We start from the raw sequence: 7,742 nt of genomic DNA, 5'->3' as shown, positions 1-7,742 counted from the left end.
TTACAAGTACAGGTTTTGCTAGGGCAGCATTGGCTGCCATATAAGAGGACATTCCATGTTACCCGGCCCCTTAGCACAAGACAATGAGTTGGCCGATTCTTATACTCAGTCTCCATGTTATTATATGTCAATCAATAGTACTGTCTATGATAAAGCTTTATAGATGCATAGAAAATTTCATCTTAATGCAAATTCTTTGAGGTATCACAATGGAGTCACTAAAGAACAAGTAGCCCTAATAGTCAGTCAATGTCCCCTCAGGATCAGCTGACCTTCTCCTGATTTTACCTCAGGATTATGGAAGGGACTCGACCCTGTGTTAGTTAAGATTAGGGGTTAGTATGCCCCATGTATTTTCTCTCCAAATTTGGGAGTTAATCCAAGAGGTTTATAGCCTAATGATATTTGGCAAATGGATGTTAACCATATTTCTTCCTTTGGGAAATTACGGTTTGTCCACGTGTCTATTGATACCTATTCTGGCTTACTCTGCCTCTGCACATAGTGGAGAGAAAATTAAAGATGTTAGGTCACTGCTTACAGGCCTTTGCCTTTATGGGAGTCCCACAGCAATTAAAAACTGATAATGGTCCAGCACATACTAGTGGACCTTTGAAGAAATTTTGTGAGGGCTGCTGCTGGGTGGGGGCTGTTCATGGCGGTTTCAGGGTCTCCAACAGCTTCTCAGGTTGAAATCCAAAAGCCTCCCGAGGCGGGGTCTGCGGAGTTCAAGATTTTTGCAGGTGTGAAATGACTGAGTACAAACTGGTGGTGGTTGGAGCAGGTGGCATTGGGAAAAGTGCTTTGACAATCCAGCTAATTCAGAACCACTTTGTGGATGAATATGATCCCACCATAGAGGATTCTTACTGAAAACAAGTGGTGATTGACGGTGAGACCTGCCTACTGGACATACTGGACACAGCTGGACAAGAGGAGTACAGTGCCATGAGAGACCAATACAGGAGGACAGGCGAAGGGTTCCTCTGTGTGTTTGCCATCAATAATAGCAAATCCTTTGCAGATATTAACTCTACAGGGAGCAAATTAAGCGCGTGAAAGACTCATGATGTACCCATGGTGCTGGTAGGGAACAAGTGTGACTTGCCAACAAGGACAGTTGACACAAAGCAAGCCCACGAGCTGGCCAAGAGTTATGGAATTCCATTCATTGAAACCTCAGCCAAGACCCGACAGGGTGTGGAGGATGCCTTTTACACGCTCATAAGGGAGATACACCAGTACTGCATGAAGAAGCTCAACAGCAGTGAGGATGGCACTCAAGGCTGTATGGGGCTGCCCTGTGTGGTGATGTAGTAAGCTGCACTGATGCCTTGGTTCTGACATCCCTGGAGGAGATGTGTTTCTGCTGCTCTCTGCATCTCAGAGAAGCGCCTGCTTCCTGCTTCCCTGACTCAGTTACTGAGCACAGCCATCTAACCTGAGACCTCTTCAGAATAACTACCTCCTCACTCGGCTGTCCGACCAGAGAAATGAACCTGTTTCTCCCCAGTAGTTCTCTGCCCTGGGTTTCCCCTAGAAATAAACACACCTGCCAGCTGGCTTTGTCCTCCAAAAAGCAGTTTACGTTGATGCAGAGAACCAAACTATAGACAAGCAATTCTGTTGTCAACAGTTTCTTAAGCTCTAAGGTAACAGTTGCTGGTGTTTTCCCCCTTTACAAGTTCAACTGTTGAACTTGGCCTTGTTAGTTTTGGGGGAAATGTCAAAAATAGAATAGAATTAGTGTTGGTGATTGCCTGATTTGCAATGTGATCAGCTATATTCTATAAGCTGGTGTCTGCTCTGTATTCATAAATGCAAACGTGAATAATGACGTGAGTGCATCCTAGTCTTCTCAGCTGCATGCAATTAAATCCAACGTTCACAACAAAGTGCCTTTGTCCTAACAGTGCTCTGTAGGCTTCCGTTATAGTTCGTATTGAAATAGATGTTTCAAGAACCATTGTATAGGAAAGTGACTATGAGCCATCTACCTTGGACGGAAAGGTGGATCTACCTGATGGCAGATGCTTTGTATATGTACACAAAGACAGTTTCCCTGTTTGTGGTTCTCCCAGGAGAAAGAGGGAACTGAAACAATTATGACTAATTTCATTTAATTCTAGCTAATCTCTTTTTTTGGGGGGGGGCGGAGAGTAGGTTACCACCTATAAATATTTGTAATTTCTTCTAGCTTACTGATAATCTAATAGTCAATGAGCTTCCATTATAATAAATTGGTTCATACCAGGAAGCCCTCCATTTATAGTTAGTCAGATACTGTAAGAATTGGCATGTTATTACTTTATACCTGTGATTAGTGATTCTTCAAACCTTAAATATAGTTATTAGCAGGCAGTTATATCTTTGCTGCATAGTTTCTTCATGGAAAAAAATATATATATACACACACATATATATACACACACATATATATATACACACACATATGCAGAGAGTGGCCCTCAGTTCCCATCTCACCATCCCTCTCTTTCAGCCTAGATCAGTTCGAGCATCCTATAGGAGCTTGAATAATTATCTCAGTTGAATAAACCATGGTGCTAATGGACCAGGTCATGGTTTCAAAACTTGAACAAGCCAGTTATGATCACAGAGAAAATAGTTCAACCATATTTGCTCCCTGCCTATTACTCCTGCTTGTAGACTTTTGCCTGATGCCTGCTGTTCGTGCTATAAGGATAAAAGTTAGTGTGGTTCTACACCAGGACTGGGAATGCCTGGTGAGCTGTTGGGTAAGCCTAGACACCTTTACATTTTCAGACCCGTAATTTTAGCCTCATGGAAACTGAAGCCAGAGTTCACACCTCCATCTCTTCCCCGATTAGATAAATATTCTTAGTCTATATAGCTTTTTAAAAGTATTTAAAACATGTCTATAAGTTAGGCTACCAACTAACAAAAGCTGATGTGTTTGTTCAAATAAAGAGGTATCCTTTGCTACTTGAAAAAAGAATGCAAAATGCCATTAATTTTGTCATGTAGAAGTTTGATATTTGTGGTAATGCCCTGAAATTCATTGGTAAGTTTTGTTAGTCGTGGTGATACTTAAAATATAACTCATCTCAGTAATTTTAATGAAAACATAAAATTGGATGCCTTGATTGAAAAAAGCAAACCTAATTCCAAAATGGCCCTTTTCTCTTCTGATCTTACAACACCTAAAAATCTGAGATCCTTGGGATTCATTTGTTTATAACAGGACCTTGCTATGTAATCTTGGCTGGCCTCAAACTCACAATACTCTTCCTGCATCAATCTCCCAAATGCTGGGATTACAGGCACATGCCACCACACACACCTAGCTGATCTGGTTTCTAATGAATTTTTATTGTTAAGCAAATTCCCCATCACCTTGAAACTAATCAGAAGAGGGAAGAAACATATGCTGTGCTCCTCAGTGCTAATGCTGGGATCATTCACAAGGGGTTTGCATTCCTAAGCAAACTGCTGCCTTTTACAACATGGTGCAGTCATCCTCCTGAAGCTGCTTGAGGCCAACCAACACTTGGTCTTGTTCTTTTTTAATGTGTCTGTATGACCGGTGGTGGATCCCTAAAAAGTTTATCAAATTCCAGTTAGGGAGAGAGTTACTCCCCTTGGCCCTTTTGACCATATCCTGTGTGTGTGTGTGTGTGTGTGTGTGTGTGTGTGTGTGTGTGTGTACACAAACATATATGTATGTGTGTCCGTAGTTGGTCTCTAGTTCAGATGCTCTTACTAGCATATATTCCCACAGGGTGTGGGTTTCGGCACAACAGTGACAAACTTAAAAGCCAAGTAAGTCCAATTGGTGTGGTATCAAAGTGTTTTTAGAGAGCATAATTAATGAAGATTTGGTTTACCTCAAAGTCACAAAGCCTCTCTTCCTGAATTGAAGTGCCTGGCCCACTGTCACAAATTAACATGTTCCTGTAAGGCAGTTGGTTGAAGCTTTGTTCACACATTGGAGAGTATGAAAATAAGCATTCTAAGAACTCTGACACCAAATCCATGTAAACCTGTTAAATGCCATGTGTTCCAGGACTTAGAGTGTGTGAGTTGGTAACTCAGTACTTTGTATACTAGTGCCCTAGGAGCGCTGTGTGTACAGTGGAGGTGGGTGTGTTTTAGCCGGCCACCTGCAGAGTCAGCCTTTAAACTGCTGTGAACTTTGTCATGACTTGAAGATAGACAAAAACTGTCTAAAGACAAATGTTTGTTTTCCCCACTGCAGAATGTGTGAGCTTAGTTTTATCTTCTTTTGTATTTAGCCATAAACTCTGAAGCTGGCAGCTATGACCAAGGATCAGAAGGTGCGGATCAGAAGGTGCGTTTCACCTGGTAGAATTAGCTCTGCTGATTGTGGGACGCAGAGGTAGCAATGGAAAACATTTTGCCTGCGTGGTTTCTATTTAGAAGAGAGAGAAATGATCATTCTTGAACATTAGTTTTATTTTGCTATTTCTTTAAGCTATCTTGAAAGACCCCCGGAGCAGGGAGACCCTCACTCAAGTCTCGGGATGATGCGACCCCCCAAAACTCACATGAGACCGTCCTTGCTGTAATAAACATGAGGTTTATTGATAGGAACCAGTGCACTGGGGTCGAGACTCATATCCCACGCAGGGGCAGTGGAGTTCGACCCCGAGAAGCTGGGAGAAAGGGTATTTAAAGGGAGAAACCACAACCCAAGGGGGCAAGGGTGGTGTCATTGGAAAATCACAGGAAGCTTCCTGTCTCTCAAGATTGCTTAACTTTATGGTCTGCTAGTTCCTAGGAGAAGCTTCCCGCTTCTCGAGGTTGTTCTCTAAGATTTTAATCTAACGTTATGGTCAGCTAGTTCCTGGGAGAAGCTTCCTCTTATCTTTACTAGGTCGGGATCGCCTATCTAAGGGCCTTATCTTAAACCCTTTTATCTGGATCCTGGGAGAGCAAGCTCAAGAAATATGACCCTTTACTTACTTACAGGTAGAGGGCAGGGTCTGGAATTTGAGGTATTTAGGGCTTCTTAGGGGTGAGACAGCATTCCTAAACTTCTGACTTTTTGGCTGTATTTTTTATTCTTTCAATCTCATGTGCCACAAAATTATTTTAAGGTATTTGTGTTTTATAAGAATTGATTTAAGAGTGTTCTCCATGAGATTAGTTGTAGATATTTTTAAAAATACAACTGGTTTTTTAAAAATATGAGTATTTCTCTAAGCAAGTGTTTAAACTCTGAAGAGAAGGGAAGGTGGATGGAAGTTGTTTGGCTTTTGTATTTCTGTGCTGTTAAATATAGGTCAGAACGTCAACTGCAATCCTGTTTAAAGGAGAACTATTGGCCTCCATGGTCCTCCTGAAGGGGCTCATATTTTAAGTTGACTGTTTAATTGTAAATTAATTCATTCTAATTTTTTAAGACTTGATTGACTGTTTTTCTTGTTAAATAATTTTTAAAAATAAAAAACTGGAAGTTCTTTGCTGAAATGTAAAAAAAAAAAGAAATTTTGTGAGGATTTTGATATTGTACATAAAACTGGCATTCCTTAATATCCTCAAGGACAAGCCATAGTAGAAAGAGCTCATTTAACTCTTAAGAATTATCTCGAAAAAACAAAAACAGTGGACCAGAATTCCCCACCGGCTCAACTTTCCTTTATTATCTATATTTTAAATTTTTGTTAGTAGATAAGAATAATTGTTCAACAGCAGATAGACATTGGAAAGGAATAGATGTAAGGAAAGTCTGGTCCATTGGAAAGATTTGACCTCAGGATTATGGAAGGGTCCTGACCCTGTGTTAGTTAGGATTAGGGGTTCTGCTTGTGTTTTTCCTAGAGATGCTGAAGCACCCATTTGGGTTCCTGAGCGTTATGTGTGTCCTGGTGCCACAGAATCTGGTACTGATGGAGACCTATTGGAGCTTCGTGAAAAATCCACTGATCCTGATGGCAGTAGGCATAAGGAACACAGTTTGGCCAGCAGTGTTCGCCACAGGAAAAACAGCTGTCCTGTTTGCTGACCCTTCTGGAAACACGAAGATTCAGCTCTTGTGGTTTGGGTCCCTGGAATCGTCCCTGTGCCCTTGGATGAAGATGGAGGATTCCCCCTCACCTTGTGTCATCACAGAGAAGATTTTGGCACTGTTGCAGTCATTGTTACAGCTGCTGCATGTCCCATCCCACTGTGGTCTGCACTCTGACCCTCCGAGCACCACTGCATACTGGAGTAAAAGGCTGGACTCCAGCTGTTACCCCTATCGCTCCCCATTCCCCCCACCCTGCAGCTGTCAAACCTGGTGTTGCCATGTCCCAGTCTGTGGTTTTGCAGGAATGCCATCTGCATGAAGCTGCCGAGGTCCAGGGAACTTTTCCTTGGATGTGCGGATCTCAAGCATGGTTCCACTGCCTGCCAGTCCTTCAGAAGGCACTACTTAATAAAAAGTAAAAAAGGGAAACTTGTCAGATCCTCTTGGGCCACCCTCAGCGTTTGACCCCTGCTGAAGCCTTGCTAATGCATGTGGAAGCCTTCTGTTCCTAACAAAGGAACGACCTGGCTCTGAAGGGACTTGCCTGGGCGATAAACGATTCCTGTCTTTTGTTCTTCTTTCTTTGTTCCTGAGGGCCTAAGCCGGATTTCCCACTGTGCTTCCTGGAATTTTCCACCAGGTGAACTTGGGGTATATATTCTGTGAATCAAGTAAAAGATTTGGCATTCTCTTTTCATAACATGAATGACCCAAGTTTGTGTGTTTTTTCTTAAACCTCACAGGCCTATGCCCGGCTCTCAGTACCATGTCAGCACGGGTACTGACATCTTCCTTGCACTGAATCCATTACTGACTGGTCTATAGACTCTAAAAGATGGATGAGGCGTTCTAAGCCAATTAGCTCTGGCAAGAGTTAATTGCCTATACATATTTAAGTTTTGAGTATTGGTTTCTTAAAAAATTTCTTTAAACTTTGTTATAAAAAATCAGTCCTATTTAAAAGGAGGAACAAAAATTTTAATAGGAGGAGATATGGAGACAAATTTTGGAGCACAGCCTGCCCCACCTGGGGTTCCAGACCATAAATATATACAGCCACCCAAACCCAATATTGCTGAAGCCAAGAAGTACATGCTGACGGGAGCCTGATATAGCCATCCCCTGAGAGTCTCTGCCAAAGCATAACAAATGCAGAGGTGAATACTCACAGCAAACCACTGAACTGAGAATGAATCCCCATTGGAGGAGTTAGAGAAAGGATTGAAGGAGCTGAAGGGTCTTGCAACCCCATAAGATCAACAATACCAACCAGCCAGAGTTCCCAGGGACTAAACCACTACCCAAAGAGTACACATGGACAGAACCATGGCTCCAGCTGTATATGTAGCAGAGGATGGCCTTGTTGGGCACCAATGGGGGTAGAAGCCCTTGGTCCTGCCAAGGCTGTATGCCCTCATGAATGTCAGGGTAGGGAAGCAGGAAGGGGATAGTTGGGGAGGAGGAAAACCCTTATAGAAGAAGGAGAATGGGATAGAGGGCTTATGTCTGAGAAACCAGGAAAGGGAATAACATTTGAAATGTAAATAAAAATATCCAATAAAAAATAAAATTAAATACAAGAGTCTCCAAATAATCATACATCAAAATTACCAAATCAAAACTCTATCTCAATGAGCTTTTGTGCAGACAGAGCACTCATTCTGAAGATGGTGAGCATTACCTTGGATTTTATATCTCCACTATCAAAGATATTTTATTTACTTATCTA

General features: G+C 42.0%; 1 pseudogene; it reads left to right on the top strand.

The window, feature by feature from the left end:
• The first annotated feature begins 646 nt into the window (after positions 1-646).
• On the top strand, positions 647-1,344 carry LOC116894066 (annotated as a pseudogene).
• Positions 1,345-7,742: the final 6,398 nt, after the last annotated feature.

This window comes from Rattus rattus, chromosome 2, assembly GCF_011064425.1.
Source record: "Rattus rattus isolate New Zealand chromosome 2, Rrattus_CSIRO_v1, whole genome shotgun sequence".
Taxonomy (NCBI): domain Eukaryota; kingdom Metazoa; phylum Chordata; class Mammalia; order Rodentia; family Muridae; genus Rattus; species Rattus rattus.
Note: the sequence above shows the minus strand (reverse complement) of the source record. Positions and strands in the feature narration are given on the sequence as shown.